Source organism: Physeter macrocephalus, chromosome 1, assembly GCF_002837175.3.
Source record: "Physeter macrocephalus isolate SW-GA chromosome 1, ASM283717v5, whole genome shotgun sequence".
NCBI lineage: Eukaryota > Metazoa > Chordata > Mammalia > Artiodactyla > Physeteridae > Physeter > Physeter macrocephalus.
In genome coordinates this window covers 67,282,956-67,296,515 of record NC_041214.2, presented here as the reverse complement: position 1 = coordinate 67,296,515, position 13,560 = coordinate 67,282,956, and the positions used below count along the sequence as shown (strand labels likewise).

General features: G+C 35.9%; 1 protein-coding gene and 1 pseudogene across 5 annotated transcripts in view; both read right to left on the bottom strand.

Moving 5' to 3' along the window:
• Window positions 1-13,560, bottom strand: part of NLGN1 (neuroligin 1) — a 951,664-nt gene that overhangs the window by 254,332 nt on the left and 683,772 nt on the right. The window lies entirely within an intron of this gene.
• On the bottom strand, window positions 7,689-9,585 carry LOC129391995 (tigger transposable element-derived protein 1-like; annotated as a pseudogene).

The window sequence follows — 13,560 nt, the reverse complement described above, 5'->3', positions numbered from 1 at the left end:
CCCGGACCGGGGCACGAACCCGTGTCCCCTGCATCGGCAGGCGGACTCTCAACCACTGCGCCACCAGGGAAGCCCGAAGATTTTTAATAATAGTGAAGGAAGGCAACAATTTTAAATTAATCAATTTTAGGTAACGTTGTGAATTTTCTTCTCTAATAATTAGACACCCCAGGAGAAGGTAGCAAAATGAAATGAAGGAGGAATTGAAGAGTAGCAAATGGGAAAGAAGGACAAGGATTAGGGAATTAGAAAATAGAGAGAGGATGGCTCTGGGGAAAAAGAAAGAGGGGTAAGGAAGGGCCAAAGCCAAAAGGGAAACAACTGTTAACTGTTAGTACCTGAAGCCAATGAGCATGTAGCCTCAGCCACTCCCTACTGTTCCTTTTCCAGACACTAATCCATCAAAACGACGACTTCAAGAGTATACAAAACAAAGGTTTACTTGGAATGATTTCAAACGAATAGAAGTTCAGTAAAACCAACTGAAAAAAGTACAGTAAATTAAATATGATGTCAAAACTGTATATAAATAATAGAGTTCATTTCAAATGGTGCATTTATAGTTAGTAAAACTGTGTTTGTAAGACCACTAGATGCATAGATTTTAAAAATATAACAATGGTCATTTGCTTCTTGCCTCAGAGTTTGCAAAATAATTTCAACCTCATCATCATATTTAATTTCATAATGGCACTGAGACCTGAGTGCAACAAGGAATTCTACTCCTAAGTTTTTGATGAGCAGACTGAGACTCAGGGATAGTGAGGAAATTGGCCCCTAATTGCATGATATTAAGTCTTGAAGGCAGGAGACTCACCCAAGTTGTTTTTTTCTTTGAAGGTCGACTTCAAGGCACTTTCTTCCACACTCCAGTATCCCGCTAAAAGATAATATTGCTCTGACAGAATGCAATAACTCTAAAAAGTCCTATACATGTGCTTTGGGACTAGTACAAGGATAGGCATGGAGTACAAATAACCTCATTCTATAATGTTCCTCGCTGGATAAGGTAGTGATTAGTTAGCTATAAAACATTATTGCCACATCTATTTTGTTAGAAGCATTTTTGATAGAGTATTGCTGCTACTTTCACAAAGCAGTTGGCACTGTAATGTAATCATCTCGACAGATTAAGCCAAATTGGGAATTCTCTAGAAATCTATTGGTTACGAATTTTGTTGTCAGATTTGCAGTACTGAAAATCTCACAGATCTCCGCCATTAGTGGCAGTGACATGGATGCTTAAACTGTATACCCTCTACAAGAAGCAACCAATTACCTCACCTTTCTCTTATTAATGACTAGTAAGATGAGAATTTAAATAAATGATATAGTAAAATATTAGCTTCTAGGCTCACCATCATAAAAATTTGGTTGGTTCCATTTGATTTTTATTGCCATATTGAAATATACCTGTATATCACCCTATTTAATGCATTAAAATATATGCAATAATAAGAAATATGGCTATTCATCAAATGTATTCAAGTTAAAAAATGAGCAGGTCCCAATGAAATTTGCTTTATGGGTTTTAAGTGTTGATGCTTATTTATTACAAATTATGCATCCTCAAGTATATTCCTTGCTTAATTAAAAAAAAATCTCATCAATTCTCTTGTTAACTCTTCAATGAAGTCTCCAGAGAAAATAATTAACATACTTATGAAGAAAAAGGAAAAGTAGAACACGCTATCAAAAGAGGCCAGAATTGTGTCCGAGTCTGTCTAACACATGCATTACAGACTGATGCACTGAGTAATTTTTCTCCTACCCAATACATGCCTTCTCTTTGCCCCAGTTGAAATGAACCTCATTTTACATTTCCTACCCGACACATTTATAAAGTGGTTCATAGGGGAAAGAATCCAGTGACATCTCAATATCAGTGTGAGGCTGCAAGTAAAAAAGAAATGAACATCTTACTGAAGAATTGTTTGGAGTTTGTGAGCCTTGAGTTAAGTGTTAAAACAGTTTATGCTACATGAATAACTAAATTTCTCCACAGAGGGGAAGGGGGTCTTCATTGGCACTGGAAAGGCAGAGAATCCACGTCTAGAGCTATTACTGTCAAGCATATAAATCTACATCTCCTTTCAATAGTATTGCATTGCATCTTTATTCAGACAAACAGAAAATCAGATAGAGCGAAAGCATATGAAGCTCATCTGTCTGCCAGGGATATACTTTTGACTTCTGGATGGGTGGGAAAAAGATTTTAATGACACGAAGTGTAATGTGACATTCTTTTTGAGGCTCTCACACAGGCTAATGCCACTTACTTTCAAGCAATAGCTCCTCTTATGAGTTTGATCCAATTAGTTTTCCCCATAGTCCTGAGTACTATAATTACCTTCTTCGCTCAGTTTTTGTGACATGCCCTGGTTTATAAGGTATTCTGTCCCATTCTCGTCCTCCAGTCCCTGAAGCATCCTCCAGGCATCCATGTAGAGTTGATTGCCATATATAAGGGTAAGAGAAAGTCAGAGCCATTCCAAATGGATTGTAAGAAATCTGCCTTGCAGCCAGTTAGTTCTGCTACAGCAAAAGCCAATGCACATAAAGAAAAAGGGAGCTCTCCTTGGTGTATGTGGAAGCTGACCAGCTCACGAAGGTGAGAATGGAATGGTCTCATCAGTGAAACCCCAGCCTTGGCAGCCCTTCAGAGGGACATGCCAAATCTACATTCACTCTGTCTCTTAGACTGGGGCTATGAAATTCAGCCCACTTGGGTCTCTTCACAAATCAGCCTAATAATATTAAGTGGCACTCTGAAACGGGAGACCAGTGGGAACTTAGGTGAGTCACTTTATTCCTCGGATCCCAGTTACTTGATCTTAGGAGTGGACTCTTATTTCCTAGCGTAATAATACTTGGAACATGGTAAGCACATCAAGTAAAACATGTAAAAGCAGAGTTGGTGCAGCAGAACCAGAAGTAGGGAACCAGAGGCCTCCCTGCTTGGTCCCTTACCTCCTGCATTTGGCCAAGAGGGAAATCTAAGGAACATTAGAATCTCATAGAACTCTGTTTGGAAACTGTGGGATCAGTGATTTCACACACCCATCTAACCCCCTGTGAAATGCCCCTGCAGTTTCTGGTAATTATACTAACAACATCCTTAGAAGTACTGGTAAGGGCATCCCTTTACAATGCTCTGACTATAGGATGCCAGTGTTAGCCAAGCCTTTTCCCAATATCTGACCTCTCAGCCCAGAACTCTCTTCTTCCTGTGATGAGACTCATCATACTCAACTGGTCAGACAAATAGAAAGAAGTGACACCTCCCACCCTCAGAGCAATAACTCTAGTCCCCATTTTACCATTATAGCTTTCCTCTTGTGATTCTAGAATGTTCTTCAGCATTCATGAGTACATTTTAAAGAAAAAATGGATATAAATGAACTTATCTACAAAACAGAAATAGAGTTACAGTTGTAGAAAACAAATTCATGGTTACTATGGGGTACGCGGGGAGGGATAAATTGGGAGATTGGGATTTACATAAACACACTACTATATAGAAAATAGATAACCAACAAGGAACTACTGTCTAGCACAGGGAACTCTGCTCAGTACTCTGTAATGACCTATATGGGAAAAGAATCTAAAAAAGAGTGGATATATGTATATGTATAACTGATTCACTTTGCTGTACACCTGAAACTAACACAACACTGTAAACCAACTATACTCCAATAAATTTTATATTAGAAAAGACATTATCAGCTGAGAGAAGAAAAAGCTTTAAAGAAACTCTTGATGAAAAAGAGGCCAAGCGGCTGGGATGGTAACATTTCAAGAGAAGGAAGGTCCCAAAGCCAGACATAATTAACTTCACCTTTTAATCCAAAATAGAGCCTCCTCTCTGCACACAGCCATGACATTAGGTGTCCATCTGTGACATTGCTTATTTGATGCTAAATGATGCAATATTTTCTACCAGTTGATTACAGACTTTTAATCTGTGATAAATACTAGGTCAATGTGATCCATAATTATACTAGGAAAATGCAAAAAAAAAAAATAGAAGTTTCATACTCTCAGTTTCACTGACTTGGATTCCTTTCTTTTCATGGTTATTGATATAGGTATCAGCTAAAATCCTGATCCTAACATGATTTTTCTGAGCACTTTACATCTACCCCCTAATGTCAGTACCGGGACCCTGTAACAGTGCCCATTCTTTTGAACTCTAGTCGCCTGACTCTAGTCACTAGAACTCTAGAACTGTAGTGACTTGTCTTTGAAATAAAATGCTATTCTATAATGTGGCTGTACACAGAAGTGTTGACCACGTTTGGTGTAAAATTTAGAATGTACACCTATATGTATAACTGCTCTAATCCATTTTCACCTCTTTTCATAAATGTTACCAATGATCTAAAATGAAGTGACTTTTATTTTAAACTTTTTTCTTTTTACTTAATATTTACTAGGGAACCTAAAATACTTACTCTTTCTTTTGAAATTATTTAACGTAACATAACCCTCTTTCATCAGTCCTAACTCCCAAATGCATTATCCTCCTCTATTTCCCTTTCACTCAGTATCCTTCTATCAATGTCTTTAGCCTCCACATTAAACAGCATATTGATTATCCAGCTTCTTTCTCTCTCAGTATTCTTAAACAGTTCTCTTGTGTAGGCTCGGCACATCCATCATCCTGTGTTCCTCTTTTATACATAATGAATAATCGTATTTACATAGTATCCAGTTCCAAGGAATTAAAGCACTTTAGATTACTTTGGGGAAATACGTGTAATCAATTCTGACAGCATTTCTGAGACAGGTAGAAGCAAAACACTGTAATCTGTTTTTACTAAGTAAGAAAGATGGCAGTGGAGATAGGGAATTAGCCTAGGTCATGCTGTCATTTTCCAGTAGTTACAAATTGACATTCAACCCCTGACCAAGTGTGCCAGCCCTCTCAATCCCTTTCTTTCCATTCCCACTGCAACTTCCCTAGTTCAGGCCATCTACATGTACCTTGCCATAACTGGACTTCCTCTGAGACCTCCCATCCCACACTCCCTGTGTTAATCCTGTTCTGCTTCATCCTATTACTGACAAATGTGTCTTCCTGAAGAACTTCTCTGATCATGTCACTTACTAGCTCAAAACACTTCAATAACTTCCTATCATCCAATAAATTAAATATAACTTTTCTCACACCAGCATCTGAGTGAGTCAACCTAACTTTTCAAACACGTCAATAAGTACTGCCTTATATATACTTGAATACTCTATGTGACCAATGTAGTTACTAGCTGTTCCCTGAAAGTCTCAAGCTTTTTCACTTCCAAGTCTTTGCCCATGTTGTTTCTGATGCTCAGAACCACGTGTCTCCCCCTCTATGCTCTAATCCTGTGGTTTTTGTTCTTTGAGGATCATTTTCAATTTTTCTACTTCCATTAAGCTCACCCTGGATCTACTAGCCAGACGTAACCTATATTTTTCATAGGTGCAGAAATTTTTGCTTGTCTTTTGGCATTTATGATAGTCTAACTTATTCTCCTTTTTTTTTTTTTACTTATTTCATCACTTTTTATACAATATAAAATATTTTTATAGCAATAACTGTTTTACTAGTATTTTTAAAAGCTTTCTTTGTTAACTAACATCTATAATTACTGATCTAATGAAAGTTTTTTACGTATTTAATTTGAAATCATTAACTGTATTGCATCAGGGACTTCCCTGGCAGTCCAGTGGTTAAGACTTTGCCTTCCAATGCAGGGGGTGCGGGTTTGATCCCTGGTCGGGGAGCTAAGATCCCATATGCGTCTTGGCCAAAAAAACAAAACTAAAACAGAAGCAACATTGCAACAAATTCAATAAAGACTTTTAAAATGGTCCACATCAAAAAAATCTTTAAAAAATTTAATTTTATTGCATCATACTTATTAAAGTATCTTATCCTCAAGTATTATTTTTCATTGCAATTCATAAAATCATCATTTATCATTATATCCTTTAAAATTCTTGAACTCTGTTTTTCTCTATCACTTTTGTTGGCTCCTCTTTCATCTCTTAATTCTGGTATTCCTTATGGATTGATTGTCACATCCTTCTTTATGGATTGGTTCTTGTCTCTTACCTATATACTCCCTCCAGAAGAAGTTCTTTTTCTCATAGCTCTAATTTGTGATACATGACGTTACCTACAACTTTTGTTTTCAGTCCTGATCATTCTCTGTTGTCCTGCTTCCAACTGTCTCCTTAATGTTTCTGTGAGGATATCAACTTATATGTGACCAAACTCACACTTCTTCCTCTAAGCCTCCTTTGCCATCATTGACACCAATGACTTCACCTCTCTTTGGAGCATTAAGCTGAAATTTATTCTCTAAATCATCTAATCAATCTAATTCTCTCACTGTTTACATGAAGAAATTAAAGCTTAGAAAGGGCAAGTGACTAGTCCAAAACTATGGAACACAACTGATCTTTAGACCAAATTAATAGCAAACCAGCAGACGATCTGAAGGGATGTCTTAGAAACAATCTCATGAAATCTGTTGTGTTTATAGCAATGATGTGTTGCAGATGTTGACTCTCTCCCACAACATTCTCTTCTTGAGGATAGATGGACCACACTTCTCTTCTTGCTGAGTTCTGAGAATAGATGAGTTTCTTCCTGTGCAACTGCTTCCCTTGGACCTTTTAAATGACAAACTTTATCAGATCTCCTTTTTATTGCCTTCTAGAAAGCTCATACTCCAATTTTTTCCCACCCATAGCAAATGTTTAAGACCTCAGAGCTCCCAGTTAGAACCCTAGGGTCTCTCTTGGTTTCAAATTACTTTTCCTTCTAAAATTTTTCCTTCACATAAATTTCATCAATTATCTTTGTCTGAAAGAAATAACTTGTAAATTATATCTATTTTTTGGACCATCTTGAATATTTTAGGGGAATAAAACAGAAAAAAAAATCTAATTATAAAAATAAAACAGTGATAGAGATAGAACATTGTACAAGGTCTCTAGACTACCAGTAGCACACTCTATCTTGTCTGGCTGTTCTTTATATTTACTTGATACATATTGCTATGTGTAGTTATGTGTGTGTGTGTTTGTGTGTAGGTATATGTGTGTGTTTAAGATTTATTCACTTCTTATCCCTCCTATCAGATCATAAAATCCCCAATGACAGGAACTGTCTAGAAATTTTTCTTTGCAATTTTCTCAAGCTAACATAATAATACGTGCATATGGTAGCAGCTCAATAGATGGATCTGGCTGATTCTCAATCTATTGCTAAATCCTAATTCATATCTCAATTCTCAGTCACCATGTCACTTATATATAGAACTGTCTACCTGACCTTGGCTAAAACTGTAATCCTTCACTTGATAGAATAGACATGTAATCTTAGGGTTTACTGTAAAATTAATTTCTGTTAATGGAATCTTGTCTTCTCACTAACTTAAAGGAAATGGAAAAATTTGCACTTCATAAAAATATACACGCATACCTCACAGATATTGTGGGTTCAGTTCCAGACTACTGCAATAAAGTGAATATCAAAATAAAGCAAGCTACATGAATTTTTTTGTTTCCCAGTGCATATAAAAGTTACATTTACACTTCTTGTAGTCTATTAAGGATTCAATAGCATTATGTCTAAAAAATGTATATACCTTAATTAAAACATACTTTATTGCTAAAAAATGCTAGCCATCATCTGAGCCTTCAGCAAGTTGTAATACTTTTGCTTGTGGAAGGTCTTGCCTGGATGTTGATGGCTGCTGACTGTTCAGGTGGTGGTTGCTGAAGGCTGGGTGGCTATGGCAATTTCTTAACATAAGACAACAATGAAGTTTGCTGCATTGATTGACCCTTCCTTTCACCAACGATTTCTCTATAGCATGCAGTGCTGTTTGATAGCATTTTACCCACAGTAGAACTTCTTTCAAAATTGGACTCAATCATCTCAAACCCTGTCATTGTTTTATCAACTAAGTTTATGTAATAATATTCTAAATCCTTTGTTGTCATTTCAACAATCTTCACAACTTCTTCACTAGAAGTAGAGTCCATCTCAAGGAACCACTTTCTTTACTCATTCATAAGTAACTCCTCATCCGTTCAAGTTTTATCATGAGATTGGAGCAATTCAGTCACATCTTCAGGCTCCTCTTCTAATTCTAGTTTTCTTCCCATTTCCACCACATTTGCAGTTGCTTCTTCCACTGAAGACTTGAACCCCCCAAAGTCATTCATGAGGGTTGGAATCAGCTTCTTACAAACTCCTGTTAGTGTTGTCATTTTGACCTTTTCCCATGAATCATGAATGTTCTTAATGGCATCTAGAATGGTGAATACTTTCTGGAAGGTTTTCAATTTATTTTGCCCAGATCCATCAGTGGAATCACTGTCTATGGCAACAGTAGCCTTATAAAATGTATTTCTCAAGTAATAACACTTGAAAGTTGAAAGTACTCCTTGATCCATGGGCTTCAAGATGGATGTTGTGTTAGCAGGCATGAAAACTACACTAATCTCACTGTACATCACCATCAGAGCTGATGGGTGACCAAGTGCATTGTCAATGAGCAGTGATATTTTGAAAGAAATCTTTTTTTCTGAGCAGCAGGTCCCAACAGTGGGCTTAAAATATTTAGGAAACCATGTTGTAAACAGACGTGCTGTCATCCAGCCTCTGTTCTTCCATTTATAGAGCAGAGGCAGAGTCGTTTAGCATAATTCTTAAGGGCCCTAGGTTTAGCCAATGAAAATGAGCATTGGCTTCAACTTAAAGTCATTAGCTGCATTAGCCCCTAACTAGAGAGTCAGCCTGCCCTTTGAAGCTTTGAAGGCAGGCATTGACTTTCCCTCTCTAGTTATGAAAATCCTAGATGGCATCTTCTTTCAATATAAGGCTATTTCATCTACATTGAAAGTCTTCGTTAATTACCTTAGCTAGGTTTTCTGGATAAACTTGCTGCAGCTTCTACATCAGCACTTGCTGCTTCACCTTGCACTTTTATGTTCTGGAGACAGCATCTTTCCTTAAACCTCATGAACCAACCTCTGATAGCTTCAAACTTTTCTTCTGCAGCTTCCTCATCTCTCTCAGTCTTCATAGCACTGAAGAGAGTTAGGGCCTTGCTCTGGATTAGGCTTTGGCTTAAGGGACTGTTGTGGCTATTTTGATCTTCTATCCAGACCCCTAAAACTTTCTCCATATGAGCAATAATGCTGTATCTCTTTCTTACCATTCTTGTGCTCACTGGAGTAGCACATTTAATTTCCTTCAATAACTTTTCCTTAGAATTAACAACTTGGCTAACTCTTTGGTTCACGAGGCCTCACTTTCCTCCTACCTCAGCTTTCAACATACCTTCCTCACAAAGCTTAATCATTTCTAGCTTTTGATTTAAAGTGAGAGATGTGTGATTCTTCCTTTCACTTGAACACTTAAAGGCCATTTTAGGGTTATGAATCAGCCTAATTTCAGTATTGCTGTGTCTCAGGGATTAGGGATGCCTAAGGGGAGGGAGAGAGATGGTGGGACGGCTGGTCGGTGGAGCAGTCAGATCACACACAGCATTTATCGATTGTCTGCCGTCTTATATAGGCATGGTTTGCAAAGTCCCAAACTAATTATAGTAGAAACATCAAACAAAGAGCACTGGTCACAGATCACCATATCCAATATAATAATAATAAAAACGTTTGAAATATTACCAAGTGTTACCAAATTACCAACATATGACACAGGGATACAAGCAAATGCTGTTGGAAAAATAGCACCAATAAACTTGCTCAACACAGAGTTGCACAAACCTTCAATATGTAAAAAACACAATGTCTGAGAAGCACAATAAAGTGAAGTATACCTGTATTTAAATGCAGCCAGTATTCAAAATTAGGGCAACTTGATGACATTCAAATGCACTTAGAATGTTCAGAGTCTAGTAATCTTGGTTTGCGCTTATGATAAGTTAAAACATTGTTGGATGGGTGATACAACACTAAATAAAATTAAGGAATGAGAAAGCAATTTTTTGCTTAGCAGTGGAACCCACCCTCTGATACTCATAAATATATAATTATTTAGCAATTTTGTTTAATCCTCACCTCAATGTTAAAATGTAGGCAGCATGGGTGTAGGGAGGCCCCTTATGAATTAGAGGTATAAATCTGTATTTCCTAAGATATAGTCCTTAGGAAAGAGATACTTAGAAGGTTGCACTGAGATTGTTTTCTTTATTCCATGTAAGCATAGAAAAGCATATGTTTGTTGAACCCAAAATGTGGGCTCAAACACAGAAACAAGAGGTAACTAGAGTCCAACAAGTGTTACACTGTGGAGATTGTGACTGCAAGATCATTAGCAGAGCCCAGAAATTCTGCACGGCCCCATTTCCCACCCACTAATGTAGAGCTCCAGGAAGCATTAAACAGTCACACAAACAAACAAAGGAAAAGCATTTTTTAAAAAGTCTGTTTGCTTCTATTAGAGGCATTGGTGCCTGCTTTTAATGAAACAGGGGTAAATATGTTACTCTGCCAATGTTCAATTTTCCATTATTATTTAAAGAACAAAACTCTTCTTCCATCTGAGGAAATACCATTGTCATCTTTTTATATATAAAAGCAATTTCAAGTCACTGCTAAACTATATTTAAGAAAATATAGTATGGAGCCTCAATTTTTCACATGCTTTTGCAAAACAGAAGGTACAGTTCTTAGTAATATGCTTGCAATAAATCTCACACATATTGAGATAACACCTTTTTCTTTAGGTCATTGTTGAAACACTAAGACTATAATGACCTCTCCAAACAAATAGTTTTTACCCTAGTAGTACTCTAAATCATAGCGCCTTTTTTCAGACTTCCTGAAACTAAGAAAATCTGATTTGAGATCAGACCTCTTGTTATATTCAATAGAAATTATTTCAGAGGATTGAATAGCCTGCTTTGTTTCAAGAAAGAAAAAGGAATTTTAAAAGCTCAACATTCTATTCTCAATCTCTGTTACACTATTTTTAAATCATATTTGCAAGTAGATTTATTTAAACACTATAAGTAAAATATAAAAGATGAAAACATAAGTCATTAAAGACATCACGATACTATTTTTTAAAATGCTGGTTTGAAATTCCAGTTTTCTCCAGGTATTGTGTAGGTTCAAATTTGCCTGTTTTCTAGATAGTAGAAGCAGTCTTAGCTAATGTCGTCACTTCTCACCAGGTGAAATGTATGATTGGCATATTGATCTTCATTACGGGGTGATACAGCACACTGCTTAGGAATGCAGTTTACAGATTCAAATAGACCTGGGTCAAGTTTTGGTTTTGTCACTTAGGAGTTGTGTGACTTTAACAAATTTTTCTACCACTATCAGTTTGTTTCCTTATCTCTTAGCTGGCATTATAAAAATGTTTATTTAATAGACTGGATTTGGAAATTAAATGAAACAATCTATGCTAAGAAACAGCACAGTGACTATAAATTCTTGGCTATTTTTATTAGCACTGTTTTTCATTAGCCATATACATTTTGGGAAAGGACGTAAATAGCTTTTTTCAGTCAAATGTGATTTTTGACTTTTGTTCCTTGGCCTACTACGTGTGAAATCTTGGGTAATTTATTTAAAAGTCTCTGAGAAGAACCAAAGCAATACAATAGAGAAAGAAGTCTTTTCAGCAGAGGGTACTAGAAAGTTAGATATCCATGTGGAAAAAATAAAACTCAACAACTACCTCACATCATATACAAAAATTAATTTGTAACATCCAAAACATTAATGCTCTTAAAGAAAATACTGGAGAATTATCTGTATGACTTGGAGCTAGACAAAGGTTTCTTAGATGATAGAAAACAATAAGTATTAAAAAACTGATAGATTAAAATACATCAAAATTTAAAACTTCTGCCCATCAAAAGATACCAGGAAGAAGATAAATAGGGAAGTCACAGAGTGGGAAAAAATATCTGTAAAATGTGTATCTGATAAAGAACAAATATCCAGGACATATATAATTCTATATTTTAATAATAAAAAGTCCAACAACCCAATTTTTAAGTGGGCAAAATATATGAACAAACCTTTCATAAAAAAAGATAAATAATGGCCAATAAGCACATTAAAAGTGCTGAAGATCATTAGTCTCCAGGAAATAAATTAAAATTACTACAAACCCTACCAAACTGAATAATATTATAGTCTGAGCACACCAGTGTTAGTTAAGGATGTGAAGCAGTTGCAACTGACATATATTGTTTATATACAAAATGGTACAGTCACTTGGAGAAATATCTCACAGAAATTCCATTCCTAGGTATTTATACAAGAAAGATAAGAATAGATATTCATAAAAAGATTTGTACAATAATGTTCATGGAAGCTTTATTCATAGTAGCCTCAAACTGCAAACAGCCTAGGTGTCCATTGATAGAAGAATAAATAAGCGGACTATGGTATAATAATAATTGGATGAAATACTATTCAACAATAAAAAGGGAAAATGTACTAATATACAAATGACATGAACAGTTCTCAAAATAATTATGCTGAGTAGAAGAAGCCTTACAGGAAAAAGTGTATACTCTTTAACTCCATCTATAAAAACTTCTAAACAGGCAAAATTAAACTAGTCTGGAAAAAATTTCAGAAGAGTGGTTGCCTTTTGGATTGGGGAATGTCTGGGATAAAGCATGCTGGCGATGCCAGTGTTCTGTACCTTGATCATAGTTTTGTTACACAGGTCTGTTTGCATTTGTCAAAACTTTGTTAAAAAACACTTAAGATTTGTGCATTTGTATGCGTGTTTTCTATCAAAAGAAAAAAAATTATGAGCAAAATATTGAATTCTAGTTATACATGTGCCAAAGTATTTGGGGAGAAATGTACTGATGTCTGAAATTTACTTTGAATTACATCAAAAAATAAGATGGATTGATGGATAGATAGAGGGATAAATAGATGGATAAATATGTAGTAAAATAGGTATAAAACATTTTAATGACAAAATTTAATGGTAGATATATGAATGTTTACTATAAAATTCTTTCAACTTTATTGATGTTTGAAATTTTTCATAAAAATTATTGAAAAAATTAAAACTTTCTGATGTTTTTCATCTTCTGGAAAAGAGGAGATTATAATTTCTTCCTAAAGGATTTTTCTGAGATAAAATGAGACCATGACATCTCAGGCATATGTTTTGTAACTACTTTTTCCCATGCTGTGGATTACCTCTCCATTTTCTCAGTGGTGTCCTTCAACAGAGGTTTTAAATTTTGATGTAGTTTAACAATTTTTCCTTTTATAATGAATGAATGTGTTGCCCAGCACAAAGTTGACCTACAATGTGTATTGTTTCTTTTATACCTTACTTCACCTATATTCCCCTTCAGGTTCACAGGAAGCTCCTTTCTGAGAAGGCTAGAATCTACTCAGGTTTCCCCACCTAACTTTCACTCCTCATCCCTCCTGTACAGAGTTGGCAGTCACTCGCTCAGAGTTTCTTTCTTTTTTTTTTTTTTTTTTTTTGCGGTACGTGGGCCTCTCACTGTTGTGGCCTCTCCCGTTGCGGAGCACAGGCTC